This window comes from Rhinolophus sinicus, chromosome 5 (assembly GCF_057876585.1).
Source record: "Rhinolophus sinicus isolate RSI-liver-muscle chromosome 5, RSI-T2T, whole genome shotgun sequence".
Classification (NCBI taxonomy): Eukaryota; Metazoa; Chordata; class Mammalia; order Chiroptera; family Rhinolophidae; genus Rhinolophus; species Rhinolophus sinicus.
Window position 1 is genome coordinate 37,858,887 of NC_142505.1, and position 20,509 is coordinate 37,879,395.

A 20,509-nucleotide genomic window follows, 5' to 3' on the forward strand; every position below is an offset into this window, starting at 1 on the left:
TTTTTTTTTTTTTTTTTTTTACACATTTAGGATTGTTATATCTTTTTAGTGGACTTTCATTGAACTTTTAATTTTGTTTATTTTAGTCATCATGTCTAGAAGTTCTGATTGGTTTGTCTAATCTGGTAAGTCACTTTTTATAGTTTCTTTTTTTTCCTTAAAGAAAAGCATAACTTTTAATATCTGTATCTGAAAATGCCAATTTCAAAGTCCGTACAGGTTATTTTTACTGCCTGTTGTTTCTGCTAGTTCTTATTCATATTGTTTTGTTTCTTTTGTGCTTATTTTTGACTGCTTATTCGTCGATGCCCCTGACTAGTTATTTGTGGGTGCTCTCTAGGCCCTAGATAGATATGCCCTCCTCCAGAAAGGCTTTATGTTTGCTTTTGCCAGGCACATGGAGTTATTAAAAGCAAGTCATGGATGACCTTAAATCAAGTTCTTGACTTGAGGCAAAGAGTTGCAAATATGAACAAAGGCTGATGTGTGGCCATTTCTTTCTAGCAATATTTTATCTTTTCCTTTTTCTTTTCCTGCTTGCTTTAGTATCAAGTCACCTAGGCTTCTCTGAAATCCTCTAAGATTGGGGAAAGAAGGTAGGTTAAGATCTAGTTTACTCTGGCCCTGAGAGTATAGCTCCTTGGGGGTCCAGTTTAATGTAGGGGGAAGGCACCCCTAAGGCTCCCCAGCTTGGGTGGTCTCCAGCCTTTGAACTCTTTCCCTCTTGGCTTCTATGGCCACTGATTCAAAGCTTATGTGAGCCAGTGCTGGCAAGTGCCCACAGACCATCAGTGGTTCTGTTGTTCCAGTAGCTACCAACCTCCTAGGTTACAGGTGTTTATCTCTCAGCTGGTCTGAGACATCCCCACTTTTCAGCTTTAAAAGTGAGCTTTGAAAAGTGTTCTATTCACCATTTATTGTTGTTTTAGTGGGAGAGTTGATCCAAAGAGTACAGCCTGCTCTAGCCTGGAAGCTGGAAGTGCTCTGAGGCATTTTCCATGCCCTGTAAACTAGCGGCCCTAGGGCCTTCCTTCATGGAGGCTGTGGTATCCACTTCTCCAGGTGGATGGCAGAACTAGCGGAGAATAAAAAGAGGACGTTCGGCTTTTGACTTCCAGCACTGGCTGCTAAAACTTATTTCAGAGGAACACTTACGAAGGTTACAGCTTTCATTTATAAGAGTCATGGTTTGTTGTGAGAAAAATATTAAAGTTCCAAAAGTTATCCTTAAAAAAAAAAAAAAGAAGAACCAGAGCCCAGGGAATCAGAGTGCACAGTTTTACTAAAATAGAAGGAGAGAATATGAAAATTGAAAGGAAAAGTCCTTTCTGGGCTGAGGGGGTGGGAGGGTGGGTGGAGGAACGAGCAGCAGGCATAGATAGAGAAGAGCCTCGTAGAAAAGGTTTGCGGTGACAGAGTTTAGACCCAAGTTCAGGCCTGCTCCCTACACCTTCTTGCCCTTCAGAGACAAAACCTTCTGCGTGTTGGATGGGGAAGGGCATAGTTAAGAGGCCCAATTCGGTTTGGAAACTGCAGAGCTGGTGGGCTTATATTTTGCTTCCCACTTGGAATTCTAGAAGGAGACCATCTTGTAGTGCCCTGTGCCAATACAGAACGGCATCCACACAGTAGAAATGGCAGTGTGGCATGTACAGGCAGAGAGGGCTTCAGAAAACATCCAAGTGCCCCTCAGCGTCAGCAGGGCATGGCAGAGATCCATAAACATTCCCAAGGCTCTTTGAGAGGAGTAGTGAAGGAGGATGAGAACAGTCCGCAGGGCTGCTTGGGGGGAGAAGAGGTATAGGACGTGCAGGCCACAGCCAGGAACCATGGTGTTGGCAGTACCGGGGAGCCCAGGCATGGGCCCAGACAGCAGCAGTCGTGCCTGAGCCAAGAGAAGCTGAGGAGGCTTCAATAATGGAGGCAGAGAGGACAGAGGTCAGTGCGAAGGTGGAGGGCAGACCCCTCAGCTAGAGGGCATTCAGGCTAGATGAGCCTGTTCAGATGCCAGGATGATACGTGCTGAGGATGCTTAATTTACTCTTGGGGAAGCAGGCAGGAAAAGACTAATTTGATTAAAAACTGACCTGTAAGAGAATAAGCTTAAAATCAGAAGATAGTTACCTTGAAACGGCAAAGTTTCCATTCATGGAAATGGTCGCTTAAGAATAAGTTGAGTATTATAGAATGCAACGTAAGTTATACAGAGCATGCCAAAAAATGGATACACATTTTAAGAAAGGAAAAAAATGATTAAAATTGTAATACCCAATATATACCGGTAACAAAAGATGAATACAAGTCATGTTTGACTTCACAATTACAAGAGGTGCTCAAAGTGGTTACCATCAGCGTCCAGACACTTCTGATGACAGCGAACCACTGCTTGAGCAATGTTGACCCAAGTGTCCACTTGTATACATTTTTTTGGCACCTCCGGTATTTATACACATCTGAGACCCGTGTTATACATGGAACATGTTATTTCTTTCTCTTTTCCTTCTTAAAAAAAGTGGGAGCTGGGAAAACTAACTTCTGCTGGGTACTAATTCTCTTGGGCAATTTACACACATTTAACTTTCACATTTGTCTGTTTTATTGGAGGAAAACGGGGGTAGGGCACCAGAGTCCCCTTCAGGCAGCTCTGCTGGGCATCTTGGATACTCAGGTGTCACCTGTGATGGTTTAGCTCATCTTGACAGGGCAGGTTGTACACTGAGAAATCATTGCTTTGTTATAGCACCCAGGAGAGGAGTGTCAATAAAAATAACAATTTGGACTAAAACTCCTTCTTGCCCTCCAAATAGTCATGAGTTTAAGCCTTTTCCCTTTCCCACAATCCCACAATCCTAGTGTTGCCTCTTCTGTGACCTCTCCTCCCCTTCGTTAGATGCAGGTACCTCTCTGGTGAGCCTACTGCCACCCCGACACACCTCCATTAGAGCACTTGTATGATAGTGGTCTGTTTGCCTTTGTCTTTCCCATGAGACTGACAGCTTCCTAAGGATGGGAACCATCTTCAATCTGCTGCCATGCCCAGCACATTGCTTAGTATGAAGGTACACCGCCCTTACCTTGAGGTTACCATAGCAATACATGGCTGTGACTTTAACATGGTGGACAGAATTCCTTGTTTATCTCCACGCCTTGGGGAAAATCTAATAAAATGGCAATAGAAGTAGTATGAAATCACAAAGGCAAAGAGAGTGAGAAAGGAGACAATAATAGGTGGGAAAGGTGAACAACATTTTGGAAGCTAGAGAGCTGATGAACAATGGTTAACAGAACAAGCAGAGTCTGCAGGCAGGGAAGGTGATTAGGGACAAGGTACACTGTACGACAGAAGCCCCGAGTGGTTCAGGACCTGGAAGAGCCCACAACCTCTCCAGGTTGGGGTGCCAGTGGGCCTGAGCACAGAAGGACTAGTTGAGAGCTTGCCTAAGGAGCCCTTAGATCCAATCGCCTACCTTAGTTTCCCATCCGGGCAGAAGACCAGATATCTGCTTTCTGATGAGGTTGAATCAGAGAGACTCTCGACTCCCAAATACAGGCACCGCTGGGAGGAGGGGTAAGTCCCATCCTTAAGACAAGAGGATTAAGTGTGGCTCCCAGCACACCAGACTGAAGATGTCTCTCTGGCAAACAGACCCACCTAGGGCCTGATCTCATGGCCATGAGGCCTGCCAGCTCCATCCATACACTCAGATTTTCCAGCCAGCACTTAGGGCCCGATCGGCAACTATGAGTGGACAGCCTAAGAAGAGACACGTTTCAGAAAGGTGCTGAGTGTGAAAGACAGAGACCAAAACAACCACCAGGAGAAAAGGAACTCGGAGGATACAAAGGCAATGCAGAGAGCAAGATGAAATTTCAAAAATCTCCAAATAATGTTGTCAGAGAGATAAGAGATGATATTCACACCATGAAACAAAAATGGGATGCTTTATAAAGAAATAATCAGGAAACAGGAAGAAGCTCTTAGAAATTAAAAAAAATATTCATGCATTCAACTATATCCACCAACTGCGTATTACATGCCAGGCACTGCGCTAGGTACAGGGGAGGCGTAGTGGGGTTATGATAAAGCAGACAAATTCTTGTCCTGATGGCACTTACATTCTGGTTGATGACAGCAGCAATACAATCAATTAGTAGAAGAATTGAAAGCTAAGTTTGAGAAAATTATAATGCCAGAAAGAAGATAAAATCAGAGAATTGATCCAGGAGGTCCAACATCTAACTAACAGAAATTCCTGAAAGAGAACAGAGGGAGGAAAACATCAAAGAAATAATATAAATATTTTCCTAGACTAGAAGGACCTAAATTTTCAGAGTCAAAGGCCCTCTGACTGCCCAGCTCTTTGAATAAAAGAACGTCCACACACTGGCAAACCATTATAAAACTTTAGACTGCCAGGTTTAATGAGAAGATTTTAAAAAGTTTCCGGAGAGAAAACCAGAGGCTGAATACACAGGCCTGGGAAGCAGGATATCAATGGACATCTCAACATCAATTCTAGGATCCCGAAGACAGTGGAGCAAAGTCTTCAAAATATTAAAGAAAAATTATTTCCAACCGAGAACTCTATATTTGGCCAAATAACCAATCAATTAGAACAGGAGTTGGAAAACTTTTTCTATTAAGAAACATAGTAAATAGTTTAGGCTTTGTGGACTATATCGTCTTTGTTGCATATTCCCCCAACCCCCTCCCCTCTTTTTTTAAAACAACACTTATAACATAGAGAAAAAACTATTCTCAGCTCACAGATAGAATGAAAACAGACTGTAGGTCAGATTTGGCCTGTGGGTTAGAGTTTACTGACCTCGGAATTGAAGTGTAGAATAAAGTTGTGTTTAATATATGCAAGGTCTCAGAAAATTTATCTCCCATAGATTCTTTCTCAGAAAGGTGCTGGAGGTTGCACTCTGACAAAACGAGCAAGTAAACCAAAAATGCAGAAGGCCTGGGATCCAAGAAACAAGGGTTCCAAATCAGCAGGTGGGCAAAGGGAATCCCCAGGAAAACAGGGAAGGGAAATTCCAGATGACAGCGCTGCAGCAGGCAGAGAGCTAGAAGCTGGAGGACTCCAGGAAGGATGTGAAGAGAAACAAAACGGAACAGACAGACGACCTGACGAGTCTGTTTGTACTAAGAGCTTTAGAGAGCTCTCGGACATTTCGGGGCTGAATTAGTGATAGGTATAAGGAACTTAAGGAAATAAATGAAGCAATTATTAACTCCAGAAAAACACACACAAAAATTTATATGAAAGGCAATGGAAGCAGGGTGTCCTATATGGTTTTGCTAATGCCATTTACATAGACATAAATGTAAACAATAAATATCAATTTAACCCAAAGTTGCGAGCTAATCAATTTGGGCGCATGTGGGGGAAGTAAAGTGAGTGTGGAGCTGTGAGACAGCTAAATTTTCATTTTTCATAGTTGGACGCCAATAGATAATAACTGAAATTTGAAAAATTAAGAAATAATAGTATAAGTTTATTATTTATAACTAGGGAGTCAAATACTAGACAGAACAGCTGAAAAAGTCAAATGTGATTGTTCTGGGAACCAGGAATCAGGAACAAAGTTACTAAATGCCTTATAGTAATTTTTATTATACATATATTTATATATAAAGTACATTTAAAAATTAATGCATTTTTTTGTGTTACAATCCATGTATTGTGACCATCTTTGTAGGTCTTGGTTGCAAATTCTGGATAATTTTCTAAGATAAATTGTTAGAAAGGAAAATCACTAGCTTGAACATTTTGGGGGCTTTGGCTACATCTTGCTAAATTGCTTTTTGGAAATTCTGAAAAACAGGAGACTTGCTCCCAGCAGGGTATAGACAGCCCAACTCACCCCATTACTTTGCCAATTTATAGTTTTTTGTGATTTAAAATTATTTGTATTTAAAATTACTTGTGTGATTTTTATTACTTAGATGTTTATATTTCTCATTTTGTGAACCGCCTGTTCATATTCAGTGTTCATTGATCTACTGATGTGTATGAACTCTTTTTAACAAGTACATTAAATGTTTGCCAGTGGATCTGTTGGCAATCACAAAGAGAGGTTTGGCTCCAAATCATGGACCTTTGTCTTAACTCCTGTCTGGCTGCTAGGAATTAGGTCAGCGTCTCAACCAATGAAGACTCCCCACATCCACGTGAAGTGAAAGGTCTTCGTGTCAGGGACACTTTCTTCTGTCATTTCTCTGATTGTTATTGCTCCTCTGTTCAGTTCTCTTGCATCAGTTCTGTCTAGTCTCATAATTTTCATATCTTTTTCTTGAGTTCTGTAAGAATTCCTTGGACTGGTGTTCTAATTCTCTGTTTTGTTGCCAGAAATCGTCTCCCTATTGTCTTGTCTCCACTGAGTACCACTTTGGTGATTGATGTTTTTTCATTCCAAAAACTCTTCACTGTTCTCAGACTGCTCCTTTTTCATGACAGCCTGCTCTGCTGCGATCACCACATTCTCCTCTTGAATCTCACAGAGAACCAGAGATTTAAAAATTCTATAAGTGGAAGCCCACTTGGCCTGAATCTGCAGGCTGGGATCTTTGGAAGTGCCATTTCTTCTCATATGACCTGGGACTTCTCTGTGACTCGTCAGCTGCCTCCAGAAAGGTCTGTTCAGTATGCGCTGTGGGTGACCCTGCCAGAGACTGGGTAGGTCCCTGTTGAATTATTTTGTTCACAGCAAAAAGATAAAGGCAACATGTAGGTTTATTGTCATTTTTCTTTGCAAATGAGAAATATACTTGCTTGTGCAGTTCAAGGAGAGAGCTATAGGTCAAAGCAAATAGCCATTGACAGGGGAGTCTCCACTTCTAAGGTTTATCTTCAGTATTTTACTGACTGAACTATATAAGGTAGGAAATCAAATTGCTTTTTTCCTTCAAATACTTAAGTGACTGTCCCATTTCCTTTTATTAAATAATCTGCCCCCCCCCCACCCATGGACGTTTTGTTTTTCCCCTACCATATATTATTTTTCTATATAGACTTTATGTTCCATTGTGCTGTATAGAGTCATTATCACACTCACTTGGTCACTTTAAAAAAAAAAAAGACATTTTAATGTCTGAGAGAGCTTTCTGAGCACCTGCTTAGTTTCCCAGGAAAACCTAGGGATACTTTTCTAAAGTTAAATAAAGAAAAATAGCCAGGGGTGTTTTCACTGGAAAGCCAATCAATAAATGGCCATGCCAGTGAGGAGCTGGTCATATTTCCATTTAGTCAAGTCTCGCAGCTACTGCCCTCAGTGCCCTTCATGTTTCTGGTTCAAGTTTGCCATGGGGACTTGTGCCCCTGGCTGTTTCTCTTACGAATGGATCTTTTTCCCCCTCATATTTTATGATATATACCTATTTTTTTTTTCATTACATTGTATTACAACTGTTATATAGAAAACTCTGTACTTTGTTTTTTTTAAATTAAAGTATAGTTGACGTATAGCATTATATTAATTGCAGGTGTACAACATAGTGATTCAACATTTATATTCCAAAACTCTGTACATTGGTTTGTTTAGTTTGAATCTGGGCTACCTTACTGAGCTGATTAGTTCCAAGAGTTTTTCAAATGCCTTTCTTGAATTTTTTAGGGATACAGTAACTACCTGCAAATAATGAAAACTGAGTCTCCTTTCTATAACCGTATTTCTTATTTTTCACTGATGCCATTTGAAAATAATAGTGCTGAGTAGGTATTCTTTTCTATTTCCTCGCTTCTGTGGGAATGCTTCTGAAGTGTTAGACTATTATGTATCATGCCAGGTAAGTATCCTTATAGTTCTAATTTACTAAGAGCTTTAAAAAAACCACACACAACAACGCTGAGTAAGTGTTGGATTTTACTGAATGACTTTTAAGTGTGTATTGACATGATGATTTAGGTTTCATAAAAATATATTGCCTTAGTAATGTGCTATATTAATAGATATCTTTATGGTACACTGTCCTTGCATACCTAGGATAAATGCTATCTGGTCATATTAAATTATTCTGCATTCAAGATTATGCTGTTAAACACTAACTGTAATGCCACAATCTCCTTCTCCAATTTTCTTTGTTCTAGAGAATGGCTATGGTAGATTGAATTATTGGTCCTAACTTCTCACTCTGTCATAATAATATTATACACCCACACCTCTGCCACGGCCTCACAAAGGCAGAAGACACACTTCTCTGCCCCTTGACTTTGGGCTTGGCCATGAGACTTCCTCTGGCCAGTGGCATATTAGCAGATGCTACATGAACAGAAACTGAAAACTTGGCTTGCTTGGTGGCCATCTTGTGCTCGTGGTTTTCCTCTGAGAAAATACATGAGGTAGCCCCTACCCCTTATGTTCTCCCAGACCCCCGAATTATTTAAATACTTTAAACTAATGAGAATTAGATAACATACGAACAGTTTGGGGCACTTAGCTGGTCTCAGCAATTATTACTCTCTCACTCCCTGGTATGGTGGGTCACATTTGCATTTTCCCAAGATGGTCAGAACATTTATCTCCCTGCCTTCACGCTCTTCTAGAACATGGCTACTCCTCCACCAAGAGGTACATTCTATGCCACTCCCCTCGGATCTGGTGGGTGCTTGTGACTGCTTTACCCAGTGGCAGAAGTGACACTGTATCACTTCCGAGGCTAGGTCATAAAAATTCCAGGCACTTCCCCCTTGCGATCTGGGGACACTTGGTATTAGCACCTCGATACCAGGCTGTGAAATCCCAAACTGACCTATGCAGAAAGACCCCACAGCACAGTGACATGTAAGAGTTATGGTCAGTGTCACCATCCCATCTGACATCTCTGCTGACACTCAGCATCAATTGCCAGAGTGAAGAAATCTCCAGAGGACTCCTGCTCCAAGCTGCCCAGTCACTCTCCGTCTCTGAGCCTTCCCTGCTGAACCCCCAAACACTGTGGAGCAGAAACAAGCCATCCCCACTGTGCTCTGTCCAAATTCCTGACCCACCAAAATAGGCGCCTAACAAAATCGTCAATTTACACCATCAAGTTTGGGGTGGTTTCTTATGTAGCAATAATAACTAGAACAGGAAGGAATGGAAATTCAGAAAGGTTATATGATTTTCCCATGGTTACAATACCAGATGGTTGAACTGGGATTTAAACCCAGGTCTGCCTGTACTTTTTCTATTGGACTATACTGGTGACTGACAGTGAGATTTGGAGAGTCCTATGCCAGCCAGGGCTAAGAAGGGTACCACCCGGTAGCCCCATCTCTGTCTGTGTGTAGCCCCAAATCAGGTCATTCTGGGGTAAGACAGAGATTCTGCCCCCTCTAGAGCTGACCTGAACAAATGAGACCATCTCCCCCTGCAAGACTGGGTTTCAATAAAATGTTACTGCTGCTTAAAATGCTAGCAGCCTCACAAACCATGAAGTAAGACTTAATAGCATTCCAAAGTGTAAAGACTTCATTATTTCCACAGAGAATGCTTTGGCACATTTATCAGCATTTTATTAAGAATGAGCATACATATTTAAAACAAAACTACACTTGTCAAAACAGTTGAGAAAAGTGTTAGGTAAAGCTCGGCCTTGGCTGCCCTGTCATGCGGGCTGATTCCTAATTCTCCTCCCTTTGGCAGACTCCAGTTCTGGGGCTTTGCCCAGAACGCGCAGTGTCCTCGTGGGCACAGGGACAGTTCCACCCCTGCCCAATTCACAGACCCTCTGTCCATTTTCTTCTCTCTTTGGTTGTGCTGGCTGAAAAACATCCTGGGAAATGAGGCCTTGGAAGGTAAACATCTTTTAAGAAATATCAGGAGCAACCATGGCGAGTGCTGTTAGTAAAGAAGGAAAAGGAGCCAGAGTGATGATAAGCAGGTGGAAGAGAAAAACAAGCCAGGATCGCAACTATTAAATGGATCTGCGTGCTTTCCAAAAAGGGTTATCGCGATTAAGCTTGGCCTCCAAGATAAGCCTGGAAAACATGATCTGGCTGAGGCTATTAAAGCTTTATAACCACTTTGGAACCTTTTTCTTTACTTTCTTCATCAGATTTCAAGCTTATTTAACAAATCTTTCTCTCTTTCTTTCTTTCTTTTCTTCCTTCCTTTCTTTCTTCCTTCCTGTCTTCCCTCCCTCCCTGCCTCCCTCCCTCCCTCCTTCCTTCCTTCCTTCTTTTTGTTTCTTCAGCCAGATTGCTCTTCACTCTTATCTCCAAATGAACTGGAGACTGCCTGTTTATCGCTCTGCTCTGTGAGCTGCCGGCCAGAGCACCCATCAATTTCATAGGCCAGTGCATGCCTGGATCACAGAAGCCTGGAGGAGGGAGAAGAACACAGCCAGCTATTCCCATCATCCCAAAATACAGTGGTGGCCCTCTGGAACCACAGTGGGCTGGCTGGGACCGTGATGGCTATTACTGGAAGTGTAATCTTGCCCTCTTCAGTGCTCTTGGAGTGTGAGGCTCTGTCTGCCTTCTACTTCCCTTCTTTCTGTGCGAAGATTCTTTCAACCAGCACACTCCCTTCATGTGACAAAGCCCGCTCTGGTCTTCAGAATCTTCAATGCCCATGCTTGTCATTGTGAGGTTTCTCTTTCTTTCATTTCCCAATGTCTTCCTTTCTTTGTGTGCAACTTCTTAAAAACTTGGCAAAGTAAACAACAAAGCAGCAATATTTCATAGGGTTTAAACGTCCCTTCTGGTCCTGGACAGAAAGGACTCTTGTTTTCTCTCTCCCTGCCCCGTTCTCTATGATTGTTTCTTTGAGTCAGCTGGAAGTACGTTCTGTTCATCTGAGTACTGACAACACCTCAGGCAGGGTGGCTGGCTCCTCGGGGTGATTTCAGTGTATTAGAACCTCTTTCTTTTGCATGCCTCTGTTTTCCATCCTTTAATTCCTGGCTGTCTCTTTATCTGCTGAACAGAATGAGTGTCCTTTCAGAATAGGTAGGTTTTAAAAAGAACTCACCAGAATGCTAAGGTCTCCTGGCGCCTCAGAAACTAGTTACGTTTTCTTTGGGGGCCTTATCTCGCAGGAACTTCCCACAGGAAGAAAGGCAGTGGGGTGGGGGCAGGGCAGGTTGTAATCAGACAGTTCTGTCTTGGTGTGTAGTCTGCTGCAGGCGTTATGGCAAAGCAGCTCAAAACACTGCCTTGGGCAGCCTGTGTGTGTGTGGAAGCAGCCTTGTTTCCCATCAATGAATAACTAGTCTTGGGCAATGCATCACTTCAACTGTCCTCTCCAGACAGGCTTTGTAGTGGCAGGAACTTGAGCGTAAGCAGGCAGATGCACACCTGAGCATGCGACTCAGCTCTGTTGCCTACGCGCTGTGTGACTTGGGGCAAAATATTACACTTAGCCTCTCTGTTCCCCAGTCTCTTCACTTGAATCAAATGAGCTAATTAATGTAGGAGGCAGAGACCAGTTCAGGCAAACAAATGGTTGGAGTGCACACTAAAAATATCAGTTGAATATTCCCCTAACTCTTGTTGTTACTATAAACACCATTTCTCTTCTCCTTAAGGCAAGAGGGGACCACATTCATTTATTTAGCTGGCAGCCTGGCATGTACTCTAGTGCAGGCAGTGCACTAGTGAAATATAGTGAGAGCCCTGCCCTCACGGGGTTTTAGTCTTGAGAGAGATGGACAGTCACCACAGGGTGGTCTGTGAGGGCAGAGGTACACGGGGATCCTGGAGGAGGCTCTGAACAGGTCAAGCATATGTTCTGGATGAGGGGACATCTAAACTGAGTCACATTATGTTGCAGAAGAAAGGTGGTGACCTAAGAAAGGTGAAGTCTTGTGAATCAAATCAATTCTTTCCCCTTTAAGTGTATTGAAAAGAGACTTTCTTTTTTTTTTCAATCTTCAGAACAACTGAAGCTTGATGACTCCTTGATTCTGCACTAATACCCTTGCCCATTTCTTGATACGTTTTCAATTTACCTTCATGGTAATTTACACTCAAGGAAACTGTCCAAGATCTGCTAAGGGATTCAATAAAATAGGTCGCGGAGTTAAATGCGGTGGTGAAACACTGGGCTTAGTTTTATGGACAAAATTTAAACTGCTTAGCTCCTTTTTGCATTATTCATGTTAAGACTAATGATGACTCAGTGAATGGCAAGGGCTCCCTGCAGGAATGAAGACGCCATTTTCCTAATTCTGTAAGCACATCCGGTGGGGTTGTGGACCTTGCCCTCGAGCTTAACAGACATTGCTTTAGAGAAGAGACCGGAGCAGCCCACTAGCCCTCCTCCACCTCAGGGCTGCTCCTGACACTGCTGCTGGAACATGGGGCCTGAACCTGGAACCTTTCCCCAGACTGGCACTGGGAGGAATGAGAAGGAGGAAGACAGTATTTTAAGGTGAGTACTTTCCTGGTATTTCTCAAAGTGACGTCTGCATGGATGTCATTGTTAAAAATTCCTGGCAGTGAGGCTTAGGAACTATCATTTTTCCCAAGCCTCCCAGGGAAATGGGATTCTTACGCGTCAGTGGAGAACCATGGGTCAGCTCTGACTCTAGAGGGACCACTTCCTTTCAGTTATCCAAGGTTCTTTTATTGTTAACCCAGCACTGGGCGGTAAACAAAGACTACTTTTCCATAATGACCAAATTACCAATTTTATGAGTATGGAATAAAAGAATAAAGTCAATTATATCTCAATAAAAAAATAGGTTTCATTTAAAAAAAAAAAGAACATGGGTTTCTTACGTTATAAATGTTTTATGGACTTGAACGCAATTTCATTTTAGAGGTTTGTTTCTAACAACACCCTTAATTTACATGTCTAATGTATTCATCGGTCAATTCTGATTATGTAAATGTAGATGATCTTTTCAATTTGCAATATAAGACATAATTTAGAGTTGTAAAACTAACCTAAAGCTAAACATTCTCACCAAGCACTAAAAAGTTAGTCTCTCTGGGGGGACATTTTTCTTAAAAGTTTTCTCTTTGTTTTCATTGCAAGTGTTGTCTAGATTAGTGTTTCCATAGCTGTTCTGTGGAATGGTAAATAGGCACCTACCAACTCTCCCAAAGGTAAAAGGTTCAGTGATTCAATAAGCTTGGGAAACACCTGGGCAGACAAAATGAAAGGTTTTTACTGATTCTCTTACTGAGAATCCCCAATATGTGGACGTGCACAGTAACTCTCCTAGAAGGAGACAGAAATCTCTGGGTTTACTAAGCTCATTTAGCTTTCATGGAACATTCTGCTGGATGAGTGTTCAGAGGACCACCCGTGGTGAAATACTCAGTTAACTCCATTGGCAAATTATATCGGGGGAGTCATGCTGCTTTCATTTAGATGCACTGACCACAAGACCCAGGCCTAGGAAAGTGTTTTATAACTGCAGGTGTACATTAGCTCACCTGGGGGCAGCGCCCTCAAATACAGTCCTCCCACCCTTGGCATCCAGGTTGAAGCACTGATCTGAATGACAGGAATCGTGATTTCCTTGACCATCACCAACACCACACCCATCATCAAGTCATGATCAGCACGGCTGAGCAGCGCCATGACCCTCCCTCCCCCACCATCATATAATGGCCAACAAGACCACTGCCATCACCATCACCGTCACCATGACCGACACCATCACTGCACTATGAGTAACCAACACCACTGCTACTATTACTCCATGACCTATACTAACACCACCGCCACCAGCACCACTATCACCACCACCGCAGCCACTTGAACTCCCTGCAGAGCAGCCATCACCACTGCTCCCACCGTTGCCACAATCCTTCCTATGTCCAGACTGGAGTGGAGATAAAAAACACAGTGTTATTATGCCAGGTTGCACTCAACGGTGGAAGGCTAGCTAGAGTTGCACATGTTTATCCGTAGTTACTACGGCATCCTTCCCAATAACCATCAAGTGGAACCAGACATGGTGCTGTCACAGCAGAATCCGGGATCTAAAGCTTAGAGTCTAAATGGGACCTCTGATCCATGGTACCAAGCGTCAGTAACATCACACAGGGCTGCTGTGTCAGCTTATTTGATGGGAAGATTCAACCCCAATTTGCTTTCAGAAATGTGGAAGCTGGACTTGAGCGAGTTGTTGGGGAGCAGTCCCTGGTGCTAGTCATGTGGCAATCAGGGAGGGGCTTTAACACCAGCACGGAACGAAGCTTGGTACTGCTTGCGGAGCCAGTCGAGGGGGTACAGGGGAAATAACTATATGTCCAGTTTATGTAACTAAACTAGTTTAAAGTCATATTTTATGTGTGCACTGCTATATACATTTATGTAAATAATAATAATAATAATAATTGGTGGCATGCTCTTCTATGAAAGAAATGTGACAGTTATTCCCATTTTCCTGAAGAACAAACTGCAAAGGAGCAGTGAGGTTAAGTAACTGGCCCAAGGTCATAAAGCGCATTGATTGTATCATGGGGGTAGGAACCGAGGTCGTTGGGTTCCAGGGCCCATGATCTTAACCAAACTCTACATGGTTCATACACTCTCTGCACGTTGTCTACACACATATGCGGTGTGTAAGTATCAGCTGTACGCACTTCATCCTGACTGGGGTGATTTAAGGAATGTTCAAGGGTATGGTCGGTTATATACAATTTGTCTCATGGGCTACTTTCTGAGTTTAGCCCCCAGAAGAGATGGAAGTCCACTGAAATCTAAGGGAAAACAAGAGACTTGAAACCCAGTGCACGGCAATTTGGTGCAAACTATGAGGGTGGGGTGATGACGACTCTCCAGGCAAAGTTCTTATAAATTCCTACAATACGTATGCAATGAGGGGCTACGGTGTGTGGGGTCCTGGCCACGGCGCTGTCAGCCCTCCTGCTCCTTAGTCCATCGCTATCATGTGTGCTGAAGTCCTGAAGTCAGGAAAAGATGGCCTAGATTTGAATCGCTGTAAAGTTTTCCAAGCACTTCCGCAGACGGCAAGAGCAGCAGAGACAGATCAGGGGTAATTCTGAGGGCGGCGGGTGCAGAGGGTGCCTGCCACGTGATCGTCTAGCCTTCTGCCTCAGCCCAGTTCATTCCTTAGGCATCCGGATATTAGAAACGATCACTTTGAAAATGTACCTATTGTTAACTCAAAAATCTACAAATACATGTGAACATATGTATACTCCACACATATATAGACATGCACAGATAGAATTTTTTTTTTCTTTTCTTAAGAAAAAAAAGTGGAACCAGACATGGTGCTGTCACAGCAGAATCCTGGATCTAAAGCTTAGAGTCTAAATGGGACCTCTGATCCACTAAGCCCCACTCGGAGTGTCCACAGGGGGATCCGACCGTTGTCAGGGATGTGTGACTCCTGTGCTGGCAGAGGTTGCTGGGCCGATTGAAGGCGCCTTCAGCTCTAAGATCCCATCATCATCATCACCTCATCATTCTCTCCTCTTAGTAAGTGCCCAGGACACGCCCGGCTCTGTGCAGAGTGTTTATAGGATTTAGATCCTCACGGCAATTTCAAAAGACAGTTGCCGTCATTCCCCTAAGGTTTCTTAACTGGCTCGGCCAAGGTTCCATCCACAGGCTGGAAATGGCTGCGCTGGAATTCGAAAGCAGGTCCATCTGTCTGGCTCTGAAGTTTTGCTTGTTTATGTGTTTCGTGCTTGTTTTAACTACCTCTTAGATGAATATTCTTCATCTCTAAAATGGGGGGTCAGGGGGGAATAATGCCACTTCACGGGATTGTGCTGGAGATTAAATAACATGTAAAAACATTTTGTAAAATGTAAAGAGCCCTTCAAATGTAATATTCTTATTATTTTGGTTTGATGTTGACACTACTTTTAAACAATATATAACACATTTGCTGAGCTATTTGGATAATGAGGTCAACATTAAGTTTTGGCTTCCTCTGTAATTTTATATATTTTAACTTTTTAGTTTGGAATAATTTTAGACTTAGAAAGTTGCAAAGTACTTACCATAGTACAAATACTTCACATATATCTTCTATCCCATTTCTGCTCATATTAATATCTTACATAATCATGGGATAATGACCTAAACCAGGAAACTAACATAACACTATTCACCAATCGAGGGGCCTCATTCTAATTTCTCCTATTGTCCCAACTAGGGCTCCGATTGGACCCTTTTTCTGGTCTAGGGTCCAGTCCAGGATCTTGCATTGCACGTAATTGTCCTGTGTCCTGTAATCGGGGATGGCTTGGCTCCTCAGTCTTTCAGGACCTGGACACGTCAGAAAAGTACTAGGAAGTTATTTTGTAGAACGTCCCTGCATTTGGTTTGTGTGATGTTTTCTCATAATTAAATCGACCTACTATGTACTTCAGAAAGGATGTTGTGTCCTTTTCAGCACATGATGTTGATCTGTCTTGATTTTGGTGATATTAACTTTGATACTTGGTTGAAGTGGTATCTGCCAGATTTCTTGATTGTGAAGTTACTGGTTTCCCTGTGTATTTGCAATTAATAAGACTCTTCTAGGAAAGTACTTTGAAACTAGGCAAATATCCTGTTTACCATAATACTTTTACCCACTAATTTAGCATCCATTGATGTGCAAAAATCATGACTATGATGTTTGCCCAATGGTGATTTTCTATTTCCAACATTTCTTCAATGGTATTAATTATAATTCTACTGTAAGGAAGTACTGTGCTTCCTCCTGCATTTACTTATTTATTCATTCAATCATTTATTTATATCAATATGGACTCATGGATATTTATTTTAATCTATGGAGTATAATCCATTATCATTATTTATTTTGTTCCTCCAATTATCCCCGATGCTTCTTTAAATTGGCTCCTATGTCTTTTTGACATGCTCGTATCATTAAGCTATTTCTTGCTTTTTGGTACAAGATATTCAGGCTCATCTTGTACTCTTTTTGCCCTCCCTCTGAAATCAACCATTTCCCCAAGGAGCCCTGGTTTCTTTTTTTGGAGAATGGCATTTAGAAACCAAGAGGGCTAGTTGTTGTTGTTTCTAGGCACCTCTTAGAAAATAGAGATAGGAAATTATATATATGTAATTATATGTACGTACTCACACAGTATAAACACACCTCTCTGTATGTATTTCTGTAACGATCCATCTGTATGTATATTAAAAACCACGAGTGCATATTGAAACCTTCAATTCCAATCCAATACCACAGAGTTCATTCCAGCCTCCCCTCCTTCCCTTATTTGTAACTCCTTTCTTCAACAGTGAGAAACCTGGCTCTATCACCCACAATAATTTACTCATTTGCTTGCTCCTTGTGTTTTCATAAAGTAGTTTCAAATTGCTTACCCATACTCCTGTGGAAAGCAAATTTTTAAACTAGAGTATATGTAAGTTTTTACATACACTTCCCTCTGTCTTTAGCTTTGCCGTATCCAGTCATAATGCTGCTTTCCAACCTACTAAGGTTGGCTCTTTTCTTTCCCACTGCCTTCAGTGCGGTTATGCGTTCATTTGTACTAGAGTTAGCTTCATTTGTTAATGTTCGCATGTAGTCTTGGGTTCCCTTCACATCCTGGGTGACTTTATATATTTAATTTTTTGGACACGTGATTCCATGGTTCCAAGAGTCTCGCTATAAACAGAAGTGCACTCAGAGCAGGGTCTGTCCCCCCTCACTCCAGCTTCTACCCTGTTCCCATTCCCCTTCTTGCTACACCGTTCCCATCCACCCCCTGGGAGCAACCAATCTCATTAGTTTATAAAATCTATTCTTTAATGATTTTGTCCTCCTAAGATTTATTTTCCCTATAATTATTGGTAACTCATAAATCTCCCCAAGGTCTAACTCTTTCTCGGCAACCTCATCTTTAGAACTATTTATACTGATGCATCTTTTCAATTCATTTTAATCAATGTCCTTGGTGCTGCTGGGAATGTTACTTCACTGACTGTTTTATCTGATGTTGGTCTGGGTTTTCCAAATGCTCTTTGTCTGAGTTCTCCTTATGATGTGCTTAGCAAAGAGACCGAATGCTGGTGCCTAACTCTGAATGATCTTTGCTTCCCATTTTGAAGACAGAAATGGTTGCAGGTCCTGGCATATAAACTCTGAAGCTGTCTCTTCAGGGAGTTCGGCCTGACTGGTTGGTGTAGCAGCAGCAGGCAGAGACAACATGCAGAGACAACACAGTTTGCTCAGGAGACGGGGTTCCCCATGGCGTGATGATAAGAGCACTGGCTTTGCATTCTGAGACTGGGGCTTTGTCTTTTACTTGATGGGGAGGTCTCCCGTAAAACACCTCCCTTCTCGGGACTCAAGTTTCCTTATATCTGTGAAATGTGAATATTAATACTTGACATGACTCTACTTGAAAACCCCTGGCATGGAAGTATCACTTCCTCACTTCACCTTTTCATCCTTACATTGATCGACTATATTGTTTCAATTATTTTTTGTATTTTTAATTAAACATTTTTATTTTGAGCTAATTACAGATTTATATGCAGTTGTAAGAAATAATACAGGACGATCCCTCGTGCCTTTACCAAGTCCCCCTCAATGGTAACACTGCAGTATTTATACTACAATAACCCGGCCAGAACGGTGAGATTGACAAAATCCACCAACCTTATCCAGATTTCACCAGTTTTATATGTACTTATTGGAGCACGTGTGTGTGTCCAGTTCTATGAAATTTCATCACATCCATAGGTGTCATGCATCCATCACCACAGCAGAGTCACATGACAGTCCCCTCACCACAAAGACCCCTCATTGTTGTCCTTTTATAGCCATGCTCACTTCCCTCGTGTCGCCCCCCCCCAAGTCCCCATCCCTAACCCCCACTAATCTATTCTCATTTATATAATTTTATCACTTCAAGAATGTTATACACACAGAATCATACAATATGGAACCTTTTAGGATTGGCTTTTTGCACTCAGCATTTCCCCGGACACTCATCAAAGCTGTCATGTGTATCGTTTGTTTATTTTTATTACTGAGTCAGGTTCTATGGTATGGAAGTATCACAGTTTAACTGTTCACCTCTTGGAGGACATCTGAATTGTTTTCAGTTTTCAGCCATTAGAAATGAAGAGGTAATGAACACTGCGTACAGGATTGTGTGTGAACATAAGTCTCCATTTCTCTGGGATAAATGCCCATGAGTGCAATTGTTGGGTCATATGGTAATTGCATATGTAGTTTTACAAGAAACTGCCAAACTGTTTTCCAGAGCGGTTGTGCCATTTTAAGTTCCCACCAGCAATAATAATGAGCGGTCTAGTTTCTCTGCATCTTTTCTAGCATTTAGAGTTGCCATTATTTTTTATTTTAGCCATTTTAATAGGTATGTAGTAACAGCTTCTTATGGTTTTAAAGTTGTATTTCCCTAATGGCAAATGTTGTTAAATATCTTTTCATGCCCTTCTTTGCTATCTGTATGTCTTCTTCAGTGAAATGTCTCTTGTTGTCTTTTGTCCAGTTCTTAGTTGTACGGTATGTGTTTTTATTAAGCTTTGAGACTTCTTTATATGTTCTAGATGCTAATCCTTTGTTGGATATGTGGTTTACAACTTCAACTCTTTTTGAGGAATAAGACAAAATAAAACTAAAAGAGCAAAACAATGAAAAAACCTTGATTAAAAAAACATTTTATACTTGGTTGGGGGAAGTGAGAAAAGGACATGAAAATAGGGGAAAAGGTGGGCGACATCTTAAAGTTTATGGGGACATGCGTAATGGCTCCCATTTTTCATAGCCTTGTATGTATGAGCAGTAACGAGGCAGAACGGAAAGAGTGTGAGGGCCTTGATATAAAGGCCACTTGTCAGTGAAGTAATACTGTTCACCCCTAACCTGTCTGGTGGAGAGTCTGGTGCAAGAGCAATGCCATGCAAACTGGTCTCCTCAGAGACCTGTCCAGGATGTTACATTTAAGCCACACCCAAGGTAGGCATATAAGGATTAGAAAAGTACTGGCTTGTTATTATATCAGAACAGTGCTGCTTTTGGGAAAAGTCTGGAAGGTTAGCACTCGTGTAGCCACAGGCCCTTGAGCCTTACATGATACAGAGAAGTGATCTTGGTTCCAAACAATTGCTGGAGGAATCCAACATTCTTAAATCTATCTCCTCCAGAGAAAAAGTCTTAAATTGGAAATGTGAAAACGAACACTTTTTCCCAGACCAGGCTGGAGAATTGCCCATGAATATATATTAAAATCACTCATTCTGATTAATAAATGTTCGTGTAAGCCCAAGATTAAAGTAACATGCTGGGCTTATATAATATTTACTCATGGTATCTCCTAATGCCCAGAAGACCCACAACTGGAGCTGTCACTGCCTAAAATAGAATTATTACAGCTTAATTCCCCCCCTTATCTCAGATTATACGGCACCACCGGATCATGATGTACTTAATTCTCTCTGTATTCACTGTATAATAGAGAATCAAAATTAAAATCACAGGGGTAGCAAAAGTCACGTGCAACACACAGACATTTTTATTTAATGCAGAAAACGGCTGATGTAAATGGTGTTGCAATAAATACGCTTCCATTTAAAATGCAAGTCGCTGAGAGGA

At 41.9% G+C, this 20,509-nt stretch overlaps 1 protein-coding gene across 8 annotated transcripts in view; it reads right to left on the minus strand.

Annotated features, from left to right (window-relative positions):
• The window catches only part of NMNAT3 (nicotinamide nucleotide adenylyltransferase 3), a 98,541-nt gene that overhangs the window by 21,034 nt on the left and 56,998 nt on the right, over nucleotides 1-20,509 (minus strand). The window contains exons 3-4 of one of the 8 annotated variants that reach the window (XM_019747488.3): nucleotides 4,117-4,253; nucleotides 3,468-3,754 (exon numbers count right to left, since the gene is read on the minus strand). The exons of the other annotated variants lie outside the window; for them this stretch is intronic. The gene's annotated coding sequence lies outside the window, so the exon portion shown is untranslated. The remainder of the gene's footprint in view (nucleotides 1-3,467; nucleotides 3,755-4,116; nucleotides 4,254-20,509) is intronic. 8 annotated transcript variants of the gene reach the window in all.